Source organism: Anastrepha ludens, chromosome 6 (genome assembly GCF_028408465.1).
Source record: "Anastrepha ludens isolate Willacy chromosome 6, idAnaLude1.1, whole genome shotgun sequence".
In the NCBI taxonomy this organism is placed as follows: domain Eukaryota; kingdom Metazoa; phylum Arthropoda; class Insecta; order Diptera; family Tephritidae; genus Anastrepha; species Anastrepha ludens.
Genome location: NC_071502.1, coordinates 85854617 through 85872542, shown reverse-complemented (window position 1 = coordinate 85872542; position 17926 = coordinate 85854617). Strand labels below are relative to the sequence as shown.

Sequence of the window (17926 nt, the reverse complement as noted above, 5' to 3'; positions counted from 1 at the left end):
AATGCAAATGAGGAGGCATGCAAGTGAAGAATGAGAGAAATAAAAAGAATAAAAAAAATAACAACAACAAAAAACAAAGAAAATGGCATAAAGTGCACATTCAGCATAATTTTTCTACGATTTAATTGGCTCGACACTCAACGCTTAGAAGCATCAAGCAATTTGTCATGTGCAATAGTGATTGACGACGCAAAGGTGAAGGTGTTGTATAGGTAGATTTAGAGGGAAACGTTGAACAATTTAAATGCACAGGTATTCGATGAGGTAGTCAATGAAGTAAGTGAGACACTTGCTGAGTTTTTTCGCAAATGATGTCATTATTTTTGTGTTGATAAATATTTATGGCAAATTCAATAAATAAATCACTAAAAAAAAATAACAAGTATTTACGGAAACACAAAAGCTGTCAAAATCACTGTATAACAAAGACAACAAAAAAATTGACGAAGGTGTTGAATAATTTGGCAGGCACTTAACGATAGCAGCAGTTCAGAGCGGCAACTCATAATGGAGGAACACATGGAAACAAGTAAAAAAGTGCATGTCAAAGGAAAATGTACAGCTTCGCAATTGCTTATGCAAATGTGTTGGCTTGGATGTATGTATGTGGTTGACATTACGGGGTTAAGGGTACAACGAAAATTTAGCATATTATTTCAATTGTGTTTTTTTATATTTGGAATTTTACTGAACCCGTCATTATCGAGATCTCATTTTATAATTTCGGGATCCCGAGATAGTCCCAAAATCAAACGAAATATAGTATAGAGTTTGTTGCATTTGAAATGAAATTTTTGGGATGTTGTTTTATAAACTCGGGATCCCGAGGCAGTCTCGAAATCAAACGAAGTACAAAGAATTTGTTATATTTGAAATATATTAGCGTTCGTTTTTTTTATTAAACAATGTTTGCCTCAAAGCATGACCTAAATTTATTGCATGCAAAGTAGGCAGATAAAAAACTCTTTTCAGCTTGAGCATTTATTAACAAAATTGTTGCTAGGAATTCAAATATTTCTACAGCCTCTATAATCACTATTAGAAACAATATAAATTTCCTTAATCAAAATAACTGGCATATCATATGTCTTTCTATAAACCCTGAAGCTTTCGAAATGCTAATTAAAAACCTAAGCAATTTATGCTTATCCGTCAAGCTAACCTCTGTATTCGTCAGCAATTTTTAACAGTTACTTTTTCGGGCTCAGTTCAGCTGTTTTTTTTTTAATTCAGCCAATGTTGTAAATAGAGATTTTGTTTTTTCAAAGTTCTTCAAATAGGATTTTCGCAATGAAGATTAGGACTCAAACAAAAAATAAACCGCTGTCTCGGGATTGACATCCCTAGTACATCCCATGTCATACATATTTTCATTTCAACAGAATAAACTATAATTACGAGGGCCACTCAGTATGTATGCCTTATAGAAAATATCACCTTTCTGTAATCAGGTAAATTGGCCAAATTCATAGGCTGGACGGATTAATTTGAGTAGGTCGGGAGATCATTAATGGCGCACCCCAGCTGTAATTTTCAGAAAGTCGAATTTGCTTAAAAAAATTTGTCCCCAAATGTTTAAGATGATCCAATGAAAATTGAGACGAACCACATTTGAAAAATTTTGGTCCGCGCAAAATAAGTTTTCTTCGCAGGACGCCAGTTTCATTTCGCAAAACTTCTACTGTTTACTCATTTTAAAGTTTTCTTTTCTTAATTTAAAGTTCTATTTGTGTAATTTTCAATAATAAAAATATTTAATATTCCATGAAAAATAATTTTTGTTTCTTTGAATAAAGCCTTTTTTGCGATACAAAAATGAAGACCCAAATACGGTGGCATAGATGTCCACTGTACTTACAAGCTAAAAAAATAAATTAAGTGCGGATAGAAAATGCGGAAAAAGAAGCGATGAATCTGAAAAGTTTGTCCAAAAATAAAGAATGTAACTCAAAGAATTGTAACTTAATATAATATATCTGACCTAAAAATGGCATTCAATATTAGCGATTCACAGCTTACTCTAAAAGAAAAAGCTATTCACCGACTAACTGCAATCTCAGTTTATTTAATTTATTTTTTTATTACTTTTTTCTTATATTTTTTAAATATTTTTTGTATTAAGTTTTATTATTATTATTATTTTTATTAATGTTTTTTTAAACAGTCATTATCATTCTTTACTAGCGCTCTTATCGATCGCCCCTTATAGTCAAATTACCAAGTCCATAGGAATCAAATAAAACAAATAAACATAATAATCACCGAACAAAGGGTGTTTAGAAATAAGAGCCAATTAAGAAGCACGAATAGAGGGGGTATCAACTTCGAGTGGGCTTATCACCGATTGGGAATAATAAAAATTGAGAAATATGAAACAAAGTACAGTAAGGCTCACTTGCCTTGCTCGTATGATGATGTCATCCTATTGAAATAGATATTTTAAAACAATTCAATATAAAAAAAATAGCAACAAAAAATATATCAGTCTGTCAAAGCGCACTCCACGGCGCAGCTATTAAACTCCAGTGCACAAAATGTATATCCGATACATATATATATATGTATATGTACATATGTAGTAATAATAAATGATTGAATGATAACAGTAAATAGAACGCCAGCAAAAACAACATACAAAAACAAAGCCATGAACTTGCGCGTGAATTCACGAGCACCCGATAGAGTAAAAAGCGGCGAATGAATAGCGCTGAGGTGAGAGGAGAATAAATTGAAAAGCATTTATCAAGACACAGTTAGGGAAGAGTTGAAGAGGCGTGGGAAGGGCGCTAAAAAATAGAAATCATGTTAATAAATTTGATGTTGACAAATTGGCGAAGTCTGGCTGTCATGCAATTGGACATATCATACATACATAAGTATGTGTGAGTGTGTGAGCTCTAATGAAATGGATAAATGAGAAATTGGAGGTGGTACTTTTGTGGAGCTCAAAAAACTGCGGGAATTTATTTGCAAAACATGGAAGTTAGTTTTAAGCTACATACTTAAAAATAGGCATATTAATAAGAAAGAGATCTAAAACAGCAAAATTAATGATTCCTTGTACATTAAGGAAGACATTGCAGTATACGGCTCATGATGGGCAAATAAATTCCCCACACCGACAGATTACACTTGTGCTAGCATTTCTGAACGGTGATAAATGTGTTGGCAGAACGGCAGAAAGGATTTCAAAACCAAATGAAGCTTCGACCCGTATATTTCCCACGACCGTCGGTTCTACGTACCAGGTATAAATCCGGCCGAGGTCTTTCAATCCAGCAGCATTCCTCAAGCTTTACGTGGAATATTTATGATGCTACAATAACAACAACAAGCCATGGATATACATTTTCTTTTGCAGCCAAACTAAGTTTTCATATTTGTGACCAAGTTTGTTTCGAAAATTAGAAATAACGTTTAAAGTAGATATCAATCTGAGCTAAATAAAGAATATTTCAAAAGACGCGCGTAGATGTTGCTTAAAAATAAAACATGTAAAAATTTAGATTCTTCCAAGACTTTTAACTCTTATAGGTGAAAAATGGCATCATTTAAATCTCCAGCGTGTGCACGTCTACAGAAAAAATTCGCCAAACAATAAATTCATGAATGCCTAATTGTTGAGAACGTCGAGATATCGATGTTGAAGGTTGTTCAGCAATACTTTGCGCTACAGCAGCAGTATTCTCAACAGAACGTCCAGTTTCTGGAAATTTTTTCACCAACCCTTGAATTTCTGACTCATTCGGATGATTATTTCCACCAACGAACTATGGAATTTTGTGATATGTTGTTTTTAAAGATCGACCTTTTTTCATAATAAGTTTCAAAATTTTAACGCGTTGTTCTATGATAAAATAAAAAAAGGTACCGACTAGGACTTATTCACTACTGACAACTAGGCATCACTTTTCAAATACCCTTTACAAATAAAGATTCTTGTTTAGGATGTAACTAGGTAAAAAGGGAAAGTCTTGACCTTCGAACCAAAGGACAATTATAGCACGAATAAATTACCTGTTGTATTTTTTTGTAAAAAGTTAAATGTTTTCTATTTTTATTGAATATTGCGGGTTCTAAGTTGTTGTTGTAACAGTTTAAATATTATATCTATATTAATTTGATGCATAAATTAATTTTTGTGGCAAATTTTCAACACTCATAGCAGTAAGATTCCATTTTTGACTGGCATTTAAATTGAATTTGGAGCTTGAGAGGCTTAAAGCTGAATTTAAAAAAAAAATATTTTTGTTTGACCTCTTTACCCATCAGATCCTTTTATGAGTATTTTTGAGAGTTTCTTGAAACAGAGAGACTAGAAAGGCCCATCTATTGACAGTTGGTTCTACGTTACCGGGACGACCCGGATTTATATCCGGCCAAGGACTGTCACTCCCCCTGCTTGTATGGAGAATGGTCATGCTGCGACAATAACACCAATTACAATACCCACAACAACAAGAACAACCCATCTATTGAGGAGTTAGAGGGGTAAAATGTTGCACAAAAGTGTTTCCCTCGATGTTTTTTGCGTAAAACTGATGAGCCCATCTCAAGCACACATCTAAAATTTAAGGATAATTCCCTATGCCGATATGCCAGAAGAATAAGGGAAGTTTGATAACTTTGACTTCTCCCTAAAATAAAATTCAGACGTAAGCTTCCGAATCGTCGGTATACAAGCCGTGAAAAAATATAACACTTCCTCACTCTGAGCGCCTCATCAGTTTTGTCTTTTTTTTTAATCTGCATTTATAGTTTTTTTATCGGGATGAGAACCATCGATATCCATAACTATGGTTTGACAGCTGGCAAACTGCGTTAAGGGGGAACACCACTGTGAACGCGTGAAAATTAAGTGATTTTGATGAATGTTTTTTTATAGGACTATGAATAAGTTCGTGCGGTTTTTTCGAAATTTGAAACTTTATTGACGTAAAATGGTTACAAATTTAATATTCAAAATATTGTCCATCGCTTACTACTACTTTTTCCCATCTTTCTGGCAATTCACGGATTCCCTTTGTGAAAAATTCGGTCGGTTTTGCCGCAATCCACGAATCGATCCATTTTTTGACTTCATCGTAATTACGGAAGTGCTGGTCAGCCAGGCCATGTTGCATCGATCGGAAGAGATAGTAATCGGATGGCGCAAGGTCTGGACTATACGGCGGGTGGGGTAGGACATCCCATTTGAGCGTTTCTAAGTATGTTTTGACCACTTGTGCAACATGTGGCCGAGCATTGTCATGTTGCAAAATAACTTTGTCGTGTCTATCGGCGTATTGCGGCCGTTTTTCTCGCAGTGCTCGGCTCAAACGCATCAATTGTCGTCGGTAGACATCCCCCGTAATCGTTTCATTCGGTTTCAGTAGCTCATAATACACAACACCCAGCTGGTCCCACCAGATACACAGCATAACCTTCAGGCCATGAATATTCTGCGCCGACGTCGATGTTGAAGCATGGCCAGGGTATCCATACGTTGCCCGACGTTTTGGATTGTCGTAATGGACCCACTTTTCATCGCCAGTCACAATTCGATGCAAAAAACCCTTTCTTTTGTGCCGTTGAAGCAGTTGTTCGCATGCCATAAAACGGCGTTCAACGTCTCTTGGCTTCAATTCATACGGCACCCAATGGCCTACCTTTCGGATCATTCCCATGGCTTTTAAACGTTTGGAAATGGTTGATTGATCAACTCCCAAAGTTTTTGCAACCTCTTCTTGCGTTTGAGCCGGATCTTGATCGAGCAATTCCTCCAATTCGGTATCCATGAACTTTGGCGGCGCACCCTCGCGTTCTTCGTCTTCCAAGCCAAAATCACCACTTTTAAAGCGTGCAAACCACTTCTGGCACGTTCGCTCAGATAGAGCATGCTCACCATAAACTTCCACCAAGATACGATGACTTTCGGCTGCTTTTTTCTTCATATTAAAATAATGAAGAAGAATTCCCCGCAAAAACACATTATTTGGCACGAAATTCGACATTTTCAAGTGTGGTAAAAATATTGTTGTTTACGCTTCAAATAAAAAACTTATACTGACGTTTGTGCCTTACGACAGTAGCTCTCCAATGAATGTTTGGAAATGTGGATCGATGGAATAATAATCAAGTTACGCCATCTGTTGTAAAACCGCACGAACTTATTCATAGTCCTATTAAGTAGGGATGATTATTTGAGGATCGGACAAATTATAATTTATTTAACATATATTCAACACACATTTTGATTAAAAATTACAATTGCTATTAATATTAATGCAATGACGACATAAAAAACTGATGCACGTGGCGCGTTTTGTGTTTTTTTTTTTTCTTTTTGAGAAAATCGTGCAGGTTTGAAAAATGAGTTTGGGTTTTTACCCTTTTTTTTGTTTTCGAAAGGCTTGAAAAAATATTAGATTTTGGAATTTTAAAAAACGGCTATGTACGACTCTAGCCAATACATGTTCAAAAATTAAAAAAAAAAAATTAAAATCGTTTCATAAGTCTTCGAGAAATCGAGGCCAACGTGTTCAAAAAAGTCGTTTTGAGAAAAAAGCGTTTAAAGTTTTCATTGGACATTGCAACTCACTACCTGCACTTACTGTATTAGGTATAACTTCGTCAATTTTCAAGATTTTAAGTTAAATTTTTTTTACATATTTTTGAATATATCTTCTTTAAGAAAATGCAAAAAAAAACGATTTTTTTGAAAAATCATAGTGGTGTTCCTCCTTCCCCAATTCTGTTTTCAACTAGATTATAATAAAAAAATGCATTCCAACATAATTTCGGTTTTGTCATTAGCACTTTAAATTCTCCAGCTCTTAGAAAACATATGAATTCAAATTTCAAACTTTATACAAAAATTGGAAAACTGTTTAATTACAATTTAAGTAAATCATTACTAATTTATAATTTATTTAATCTACTATTTTTTATATAGAGAACATGGAGAAAAAAAATTTCAACAGCCAACTGGAATTTTAGTTTTTTTAATTCCTGTTTAAAAATTTTGAAACTTTTTGGATTAATTTGTTGTCCAAAATTTAAAAATGGATCCATATGATCTTCATTAGATGATGAACTATGCTTATATAAAAAAGATAAATTAGATAAAAAAAAGTCAAAACTGGCCAAAATGTTGAGTTGCTAAATTTTTTGCGAGCTGTACGTGCATACATATTTTTTGCCCTCTCTACCAGAATCTACTACCGAAACCATGTTTTTTTGGAAAAAAAAATTTCATTTTTCCGTAGGGGGTAATCTCTTCTATACATTTTATGTTTATCTATCCATCTACAGTTCTATTCAAAATATTGACCATCTCATAGAGTTTGTTTTTGTTTTAAATGCAAAAACAAGCTTGACACCTCCACGAAATTCCAGAAAAAAATTCTTGATACTACAAACATATATATGAGCTATGTTTCACTACTTTTTCGTTACATATGTATACATACATGTGCACATATTTAATTCTAAGAGGCGTACAAAAAATTAAACAAAAAAAAATATTTCTCCTTAAAAGCTTAAGCTCTGCCAAAAAATTTTCTTATTGTTTGTTGAATGATATTAGTCAGTAAACTATTTGCCTTCATACATATGCCCATAAATATGTATGTATATGCACATATACCATATTTTTTGTTTTTTTTAATTGACACGTACACCCTTTTTGGGTGTTTGGCCGAGCTCCTCCTCCTATTTGTGGTGTGCGTCTTGATGTTGTCCCACAAATGGAGGGACCTACAGTTTCAAGCCGACTCCGAACGGCAGATATTTTTTATGAGGAGCTTTTTCATGGCAGAAGTACACTCGGAGGTTTGCCCTTGCCTGCCGAGGGGCGACCGCTATTAGAAAAATGTTTTTCTTAATTTTGGTGTTTCGCCGAGATTCGAACCAACGTTTTCTCTGTGAATTCCGAATGGTAATCACGCACCAACCCATTCGGCTACGGCGGCCGCCATATATAAAATTGTAAATGACAAAATACATAAAAATTTAAAACGTATAATTAATAATAAACTATAAATTTTGGAAGACTACCAGTGCACCCAAGTACTTTTACATTTCTGAATTTTTCGAAGATAGAATATGTTAGCCCACATTTCAAAACATCTCCCACACTTTCAAAGAAAAAAGAAATATTTTATAACTCAAAACAGACCGACTAAAGAATAAAAACAAACAAAAAAAATGAAATAAAACAAAAACATTGCTGAGTCATAAAGGCATTTACAAGCGTTTTTCTTCGCCTATAAACGTGCAAAAATGTTAAGGAAGAAGAAGCATTCTTGCTCAAAGAATTTTTATACAAGCGCTGACAACACTTTTGCTTGCAAAGAATTTTGCGTTTTTTCTTAGTTTTTTTATTTAATGTTTTCTTTCTTTTCATTGTTTTTATTTTTTGTGTTTGTGCTTGTAAATGTCAGCGGTCTCCCCGCAGATGACTAGGTGTCGTTTTGTGTTAGCACACATACGCACGCAAACAAAAATGGCTAATAAATAAAATAGAAAAAAAAAACAAAATGAATAATAATGCATCAAATAGAGCGTTGAAAATGGGGAGAGCGCGCGCGAGAGAGAGACGCCGCTTTTAACGTTTTGAATTTGCGCTAAATGGCGATGATGACAGAGCAGTTGTGGGTATTTTTCGCAGAAATTCCGAGACATAAAAACAGAGAAGAACCCAAAAATAGAGAAAAACGCAAATAAGTTATTAAAATGAAAATTAAAATCTAAATAAATAGCTAGAAGAGTAAAAGCCAAAACCTCAACGATTTGAAAATACCAACCGCGGCGGCGCATAAAATCAAAGAAGTTCAGGCCGAATTAATTACAAACGGAAGGGTTTGCAATGTTGCTATCTATGTGTATATGTGTATGTATGTATGCATGGTGAATTACCATATTCACATAATAAATTTATAAATAAAGGCAACAGCGCACGCTTTCAGGCCAAGGCATGGCAATTTATGTAGGTAAAACTGACGACGATAAACGACCGTTAAATTTTAAATAAATACCTGTCAGTATTGACAAGATTCGTTTTTTTTCACTCACTTATGTATGTATGTAGCTATTATGTTGCTGGCGTTTCTAACCGGCATCGATTCAAGGTAGTCGAAAACACAAAATATGAAAATGAAATGAACAACAAAATAACTCATCCACATTTGAGTACTGGCACATGTGCGCTGATTGGCGGGCGTTGCTGATTTCAGCTGTTCATTTGCCTAATTCTACGACTTGTTTTATTTGTAATGCTTAATTTTATTTATTTTATTTAAAAAAAAAATACACGGCATTTCTTGTTAACTTTTTGCGAATTATGTATGTAGCAATGTGCGTATAAAACCTTCGCAGTTGCGAGTGGCGAGTTAATAGAATTATTTGTAATATTTCTAATGAGCTTAATTTTTTTCACCTGAGTCACTATGCGTACACACACACAGATATACACGTGAAATTAGGCAGTTTTGTAATTTTTGAAAATATTTTAAGTACCTAAAAATGATATGGCACACGAGGGACTAACAACAAAAGTTCGGTTGGTTGACTACAAGGCAAAGGCCAAAAAAGACAATTTTAATTTCTTTAATAAAAAATAATTAATTTAATATATCTGTCAGTTATGGCGCTAACTAGTTAAATTCTTCAACATAATCACCTTTGATCTCCACGCACTTTAGAAGTCGAGAGACCCATTTCGGAAACTAATAGTTTTCGAAACGTGATTTTCTTAGTCTAACTTCGACATTAACGGCATTAAATATCTCTTCAGTTTTGCTCAAGTCCTTTCCTCCAAAGTTTTATTTTTAGTTTGGCAAACAACTAGGAGTCACAATATACCTGGTTACGGTGGCTGCCACTCTTCATAAGGATATAGAGGTGCCCACTTAAGCCTGGATGTCCATTGAATATCACTGGCTGGGACTTAAGTTGCCCCCTATAACTTCCAATGTAGTAAAACCACATCGGTTCTCTAATAAAAAATAAAATATAGTGAGTTACTGCGAATTTGAAGTCTGCCAAATATCCAAAGAAGTAAAAGTTTTGACAGCGAAAGTGTGCAAGAGAAAGTATACAATACTCTCCACTTTCTCTTCGTTTCTACAGCTGCGACAAAAGTCGTTAGAAGGTAACCGCATATGTCTCCCATTTAGTCACATTTCTATGGGGTTCCAGGCCATAACAACATTGAAGGGAACAAAATAGTAGACGATATAACGATTCTTCGGATCCTGTTAACGAAATGCCAAAGTCAATACGAGCATTTTAGAACGAACTAGACAAAAACATGAGCAGGGCTCAAGGAGAAAAGAAATATTGAGCATCTCCTTTGCGGATCTCCTGCGAAATTTAGGGGTTTAAAATATTTGGGGGCACCACAGATTGATGGATCGCTAGATATCCCAGCAGTGGGTTGGAAATGTCTCCTTAAATTCGCAATAGAAACAAGCCCCGTGTGGGTGGACTATTTCAAATCGGTGCGCTAGGCAGAGCTCCTAGTTAAGGCGCACTACAAAATGCTCAGCAAACAGTTTCTACTCGAGTGCTACCGTAGGTTTCACCCCTGTAGACACCTGCTAGACCCTGAGCCGCCTCACAGGCACGTCACGACAGGTGGCATCTCTTCAACTATTCCGATGAGATCCAGGACAAAACGAAGCGACAAGTACTGGACCGAACAGTGTTTAGACATACGCTAATGACGTTAATCGGGAAACACTTAGCACCTTCCTAAATTCCCGGCCCCAGAATGCAGTAAGCGGAGTTCATTTGCAGACGAAGAAGAGCTTCAGCTACCCCGAAAGACCCGCGTAACTTTGGCACAATTACGTTCTGGATACTGTAGCAGACTAAACTCCTACCCACCCAGAATTGACTCCGACATTCCCAACATATGTCCAGCATGTGAAGGCACTCCGTACGATAATAACCATATTTTCACATGCCCCATCAAACCTACCCACCTAACACCTCTTTCTCTCTGGACGCAAACTATCGAAACAACACGTTTTCTGGGTCTACCGCTAGACGAAGATGACCGGTAACTACATTACACTAACAGGGTTTAGTAAGTTGCTACAACAGCAACAACAACAACAACAAATATCAAAACGCTTAACTAACGAACTCCAATTGGTATCGCTATGGAACGAATCTGGTCTATGCGTGACTGCAAGTTAACCAAGCCAACCTAACCTAACCTATTAGCCAGTGCCAGCTGATTATACCAACTACTGCCATTAGATCGGTTGAGATTTATGATGACCTTATATCTGTTTCTATCCATGCTGGGCCATAACTGTCTAGTTGGCGCACCGGTTTTATGAAATAGCAGCCTCTGACTTTTACAAAAGAAGTCTAAGCAAACTCCTCCAGAAAAAGCATACGAAGGATACATAGTACAATAAAGTAAAAAAATTGAAATTAAGAAACACAAGAATCTGCATGGAGGTGATCGACAAGCTTAAGGCCTCACAGATATAGTATTAAAGAAAACTAGGTGCCCCAACTGTTTCCAATGAAAAAGATCTGCCAACAGAAATCTGTCAGCATTGCCATTTGAGTGGGTTTAGGCGGCAGTCGCATGGTGTAGATCTGAAAATAAGATAAGTACCTAACAGCTTATTGCTAAATTTATCCACAGTTGAGACCATTTTATTGGAAAGTCAGAGTGATGCCTTCAATAATTAACAAACAAAATTAATAGATTCAACTACAATTCGTTGGAATATTGCCAATTGGCAATTAATGTTAATAAATAATAAATAAAAATATTGAAATTGAGAATTTTTAAAATCGAAGCACGTTAAATCGAAGATTTTCGTTTATGCCGTTTATTTCGTTTGCATGTTTCGTACCCTGCTAAAAAATTTTCAGGATGGAAATAGTACGGATGTTGCTACATAACAGATCCGCAAAGAAAGCAAAGATGTCGCCAGCATCAAACTGGAAATAGGTGCTCAGCGAATTTGGAGGAATCAGCTGATTTGCCAGCGGTTTGTTTATAAGCAACTCGGAGATTGTGACTCTTATGTTTGTTTTAAACTAACCTCATTTTAAATTTTTAATTTTTTTTTTTATTTTATTCGCATCTGTCTCTATCAACTCAACTACTTATGGCGCAGCAGCCAAAGTAGTTCGCAGAATTTTGCTTTGAATGGCCAAATCTTGTATTATATCATACTTTTAGTAACTCTGGACACAGGCTGTGTTGCCCGTAATGTCGTTTTGAACTTACTTCCCGTCGACTTTCAAGTTATTTCCATAGCTGCTCAAAGTGCAATCAGGCTAAAAGAGGTAAATCTCTCAAGCGGCATGGTAGAATTTTTAAAGCAGTTAAAACCGTAACACCGTGGCAGGGCAAGGACCGTTGAAGGCCAAGTAGGCAGGATTGTAATGAAGGCGGTTCCAAGATGGGATCGGGAGCCGGAGCGGGGGTTTACTCTAAATCAGCCAATTTATCCATTTTCTTAAAGCTGACGAATATTGCTAGAATTTTTCAGGCAAACGTTTTTGCGATCCTGCAGGCATGCATAATGCTTACGGAACGCGGGAGCGAGGGAGCTATTCACATTTTTACCGATAATCAAGCTGCGATTAAGGCTCAGACAACGCCATGTTGCAGATTTAAACTGGCCAATTTCTGTAAGGAGGAGATAAAATCTCGTAGGTATGCAGGTAACATTACTCTGATCCAGGACATATGAACGTAGAGAGAAATTTAATTGCTTATGAGCTTACCAGGAAGCGGTCGACTGGATTGGTTTCAAGAGGTATCCCATCCGGTCGCCCTTACTGTTGTTAAAGGGAAGTTACACAAACTATTTCTCAGAAAAGCGCAGATTAGATGGAGCTCTATTTATTCGTGTTCTATTTCGAAAACCTATTGGCTCCAGTACAATAGACGCAGGGCGCAGATAATTCTTGGAGACTCCACGCCATTCAATTACCAAACTTGTAGCTTACCGGTCATTGGACGGTCGGCACTCACGCAGAAAAGCTCGGTTTACCGATTAATCCCCATTGCAGAAGCTGTGGGGACAAGGAGACTGTTGAGCAATTTCTCTGTAAGTGTCCGAGGTTGGCAGTCACTAGGTGCTGCCTTCTTCGACAGCCTGGGGCAGTGTTCCAAGCTAAATCTCATCAACCTTCTCCATTACATCAACAGCTCTGATAGACTGTAGATATCTGCCCGTCGGAGGTCTAATAATTGTATCAAAACGGTGCTTTAGTGCTAATTGGGAGTGGGGAGTGCCAGTCTGGTACTTCAACCACATCACTGGCCATTACGTGAGAGAATAGAGAAGGTCATGCCAATCGATACGCTGGCGTAGTAGCAATTTTTTTTTTAATTTTTTGGTTTATAAGCATATAATTTCTTTCTATTCTCTTTTTCATTATCTCCTTTTTTATATTAACTTAATCGAACGTTTCACTTTTGTTTAAAAATATTCGATATTTATACACTCTCTTCTTAGTTCTCATCTACAATTACGTCACAAACAAAGTTACGTTCTGTCACTTTCCACGTCAATCTTGTATTCTGTCATCCTCGCCGTGATGCTATGATTGCTCTTCAGATATTTTGATGAGAAGAAGTGTACGTTTTGAAAAATGCTCTACATCATAAAATTTCACTTAGAGCGCACAGGGTTATTGTAACAGCATAAACATTCACTATATAATTGCGGCGAATGCTGTTAGAGTGCCAGTTGTGGCCCGATAGAAATCTGGGTAGTTCCGGTAACGTAGAAATGACTGCCGTGGGAACGAAAGGCACATGGTCCTCCACAATTAATAAATCCGATCGAGTTCTTCACGTGGAGAACTTTGCAGGCCAAGTTCAGCTCTAAAAAATTGTTGAATGCAGATGTTGATTAATGAAAACCTTTTTTCATGGATGTAAGAAGATTCTAAGCAATAGGCATCCAAATTGAAAACTTCAAACAAATTTTAAAATTTTATTTTTACTACAGTAAAGAATATTTTTTTACTACAGTAAAGAAAAAAGAAAATAACAACCTTACCCTGAAATGTTACTATTTAATTGGGTCACCCTATATTGCATAAAATTAATTTAGTAAGATATCCATTTGTTTCCCACTATTTTTTTCTTCCAGTTAAAGTAAAAAACAATTACAAATAAAAGAATAGAATTCGGAAAAGTTGCAGTTCAACTGAGCCACTCTAATAATAGAAAAAATAGTTATGTCGTAAGAGGTATACTTTTCTCTGCAATCACTTTTACAAGAATTACTTATATCACGTACATACATACATATGCACGTATTTTACAAAATACAAAGAATAATTGCAATACAAAAAGCCGAATGAAAGAAAAATTCTAGGCATCGAAGTCGAAGAAACAAGTTCAATTAGCTATTAATTATTAAATTAAGTAGATAAATGTGCACAGATGTGATAGGGCAACTGAATTGCTAGAAGAAAATATTGGCGGGGAAAAATGTCTTGCTGATTAAATTATCTGTTTAAAACATTTTGCGCAAGAAATTTCCATTACTACCCAGCAAACTACGAACTGATGCCAGGCGTAGTGAATTTGGAACTAGTTATAGTCACTTTTCTTTTGCTTATGAGGATAGATTAGTTTAGAAGGTTACCTCCAAGCCGAAGGGTTCAAGTTGAAGTAGAAAATTAATTGAATTCTTGTGGTAGCATTAAAAGTTGAAAAGGGAAGAGATAAATAGCAATATTTTAATGACGTCAAATTATGTCTATCTTCCATATAAGCAAGTAATGAATTTCATATAGGGATATATCGTCCCCTTAGTATTAAAATAGCCTATAAATTTTTTGATGTTTTGAGAAAATGAATTTCAAACTTTTTGTCGAAAGTAGCTCTCACTCAAATCTCGTTATGTCTGTAAATACTTATTATTTTTTGACTGACGTTTTGACCCACTTTGTGGAACTAGAATTTGACAAAATTTTTACCACATATAAAATCGACGATGGAGAATCCAAAAATTCAATAAAAAAATAATAGCCTATGAGCACATAGGCTATTGTTATACTAAGGGGACGATATGTTAAAAAACGTCAATTTAACTTAGTTGATTCCTTCTCGTACAAAATTCGGAACATCAAATTTATGTTAGTAGGCATGGCAACTTAACTTGTTTGACTACTATTTATTTTATTATTTCATAAGAATGTTTCATACTGTGTGGCCAGTTGCGATTCTCAACTTGATAAAAAAAGCTAAGGATAAATATTATTTCGTTGTAAACTATAGGGTTTAGTTTTATTATGTTTTTTATTTTTTTACTTTTTTATTTATTTTTTATTTTTGTATATTTTTTTACTTTTTTTATTTTTTGTTTTTAATTTTTTTTTTACATTTGTTTTATATTTAAGCAGTATAGGCGGTCTAAGAAAATCGTAAGAGAATTCGAGCCAAATCAAAATGTTTACTTCCTGTCTGGGAATCTGCGGATGTGTAAGTGGCTCAGAGAAACAATAGATGCCAGTCAAGGCGATCTTCACTATGAAGTACTGTTCCATGGAAAAAGGGTAAAGACGTAGGTAGATCGAATACGGAAAACTCCCGGCGAACCTGATAGAATATCAGTTAAATAAAATCTATAGAAAACTAAATCTTTGTTTTGCCATACCGTACTTACTAACATTAGGAAGGAACATTCTATATATCTAGTTCTTAAGGATCTTAATAAAGGACTTAGGAAGAAAGTAGGATTAAAGAAATACGGACTTAATAAATAAATTAAATATCAAATTGAAAACACAAAGTTTCAAACTTTATACACAAATTTTCGGAATCTTATCGAACTTTCAACTTTTTAACCAGAAATAAAATTTGTTTAGGCTTGGCGAATAGCCGAAATCATAATTCTTTGAATTTTGCTCTCTAGACATCACAGTGTAAAAAGAATTGCAATACATATTCACTATTATATGTATGTATACACAAAGTAACTAAACACATAAACAAAATGCCTTTTTTCAATAAATTTGTTTATTATTTTTAATTGCCTATAAAAATATGAGCTCATTTGCTCATTATTGCTTTTTGCTTTATTACTTTACTGGTTTTAATTTTTATTTTTCTATAGTTTGTTTGCTTACTTACGCCACTGAATGTTAATATAAACAATTTTGAATAGTCAATAATTAAAATGAAATTTTTGTCGTGCAAATGATTTGCAATTTTTCATAAATATCAGAGTATGAATCATTTTAAGTAATTTTAATTAGACGCAAGTTCCTGAAATATTTTTAAGTATCGTTGTTTTTTTTTTTCTTTTAAATTCTGTTTATTTATGTTTGTGCTGGTGTTTTCTTTTTTTCTCTTTCTTTGTTCCTTTTTTTGTTTCTGTTTTTTGAAGGTGGAACTATTCCTTTTTGAGTAGGCAGGTAATACTATTACATACACATAAAGATATACAGGGTGGGCCGTATAGCGTTTGCTCTTTGAACCACCTACTTTTTTAAGAATGGTAACACAAATGGCATGTTAAATGTGTTCATAATTTACTTAAAGGATTGACATTTACGAAATGGGACGCTAGACGCTTGAACAACATTGGGAAATATTGGAAACCTATTTCCAAAGTGGTGAGTCTTCTTCTTCTTTTCTGATGAAGCTCATTTTCACATCGGTGGCTACGTCAATAAGCAAAATTGTCGGACTTGGGGTTCAGAAAATCCAAACGTTACTGTAGAGAAGCAAATGCATCCACAACGAGTCACTGTTTGTTGCGGTTTTTGGTCTGGCGGCATCATCGGGCCATTTTTTTTCGAAAATGAGCGAGGCGCCGCGGTTACAGTAAATGGCGAGCGTTACCGTGACATGCTCAACGAGTTGTTTCCAAAAATTGAAGAGGATGACATGGACGACATTTGGTTTCAACAGGACGGTGCAACTTGTCACACTGCCAAAGTTACACTCGAACTTTTGGCTACCGTTTTTGAATTCCGAATAATCAGCCGAAATTCCGATATCAATTAGCCACCTCGGAGCTGTGATTTAAGCCCGTTGGACTATTTTTTGTGGGGAGCCGTTAAGGACAAATGCTATGCGAACCATCCAGAGACGATTGATGCTTTAAAACACGAAATCGAAGTTGCCATTCATGAAATTGGAGCCCAAACAATTGAAAATGTGCTTAAAAATTGGGCTGATCGAATGGCCTACTGTAAAGCCAGTCGTGGCAGTCATTTGAACGATATTATTTTTCATTCATAAATGACAATGTTCAAATTTCAAAATAAAAAAATAGTTTGAAAAAATATTGCGTAGTTTTTTTTTATAGCCGATTCAAAAAGCAAATTTTACATGGCGCACCCTATACATATATTCTGCTAAATTCCCTCCACAATTCCCAGTAAAAATGGCTCAAGTCATATTGAGAATTATTGGCAAAGAAAGTCACTGTCGGTAATACTGCGACAGGCACAAGCTCATAAGTAGGTAATACTAGTATTAGGGTGTGCGTTTTTTCTAACACATGCGTTGTTTTCACATTCTTGCACCTTCACCACCGAAAGATTTACAAGTTTTTATTAGTACCTATTCAATGACGAACTCATTCCGGAATGACCCGATTTATATCTGGCAAAAGGCTGCCACTCCAGCAGCATACATGTATGGGGAATGTTATTGCTGCAACAAAAACAACAACAAAAACATTTACAACAACACCGCCAAACCAAGCAAAGACAAGAACAACAGGAACAACAACAACATGGCCAGCAAGAACAACAATAACCCCAACAACAACAACTCAACAGCAATAAACCCAGCAACAACAACAATTATTATTATAGATGCTTGTTGATAACACCATCAAGAGAGTATCGTCTCAAAGAAGATAGCAACTAAATGCTTTGCTTCCTCGGATAAACTGATATTAACTTTGCTCAGTCAATGGTTCACTCATAA

At 35.3% G+C, this 17926-nt stretch overlaps 1 protein-coding gene across 4 annotated transcripts in view; it reads right to left on the bottom strand.

Moving 5' to 3' along the window:
* The window catches only part of LOC128867898 (uncharacterized), a 192645-nt gene that overhangs the window by 154967 nt on the left and 19752 nt on the right, over window positions 1–17926 (bottom strand). The window lies entirely within an intron of this gene.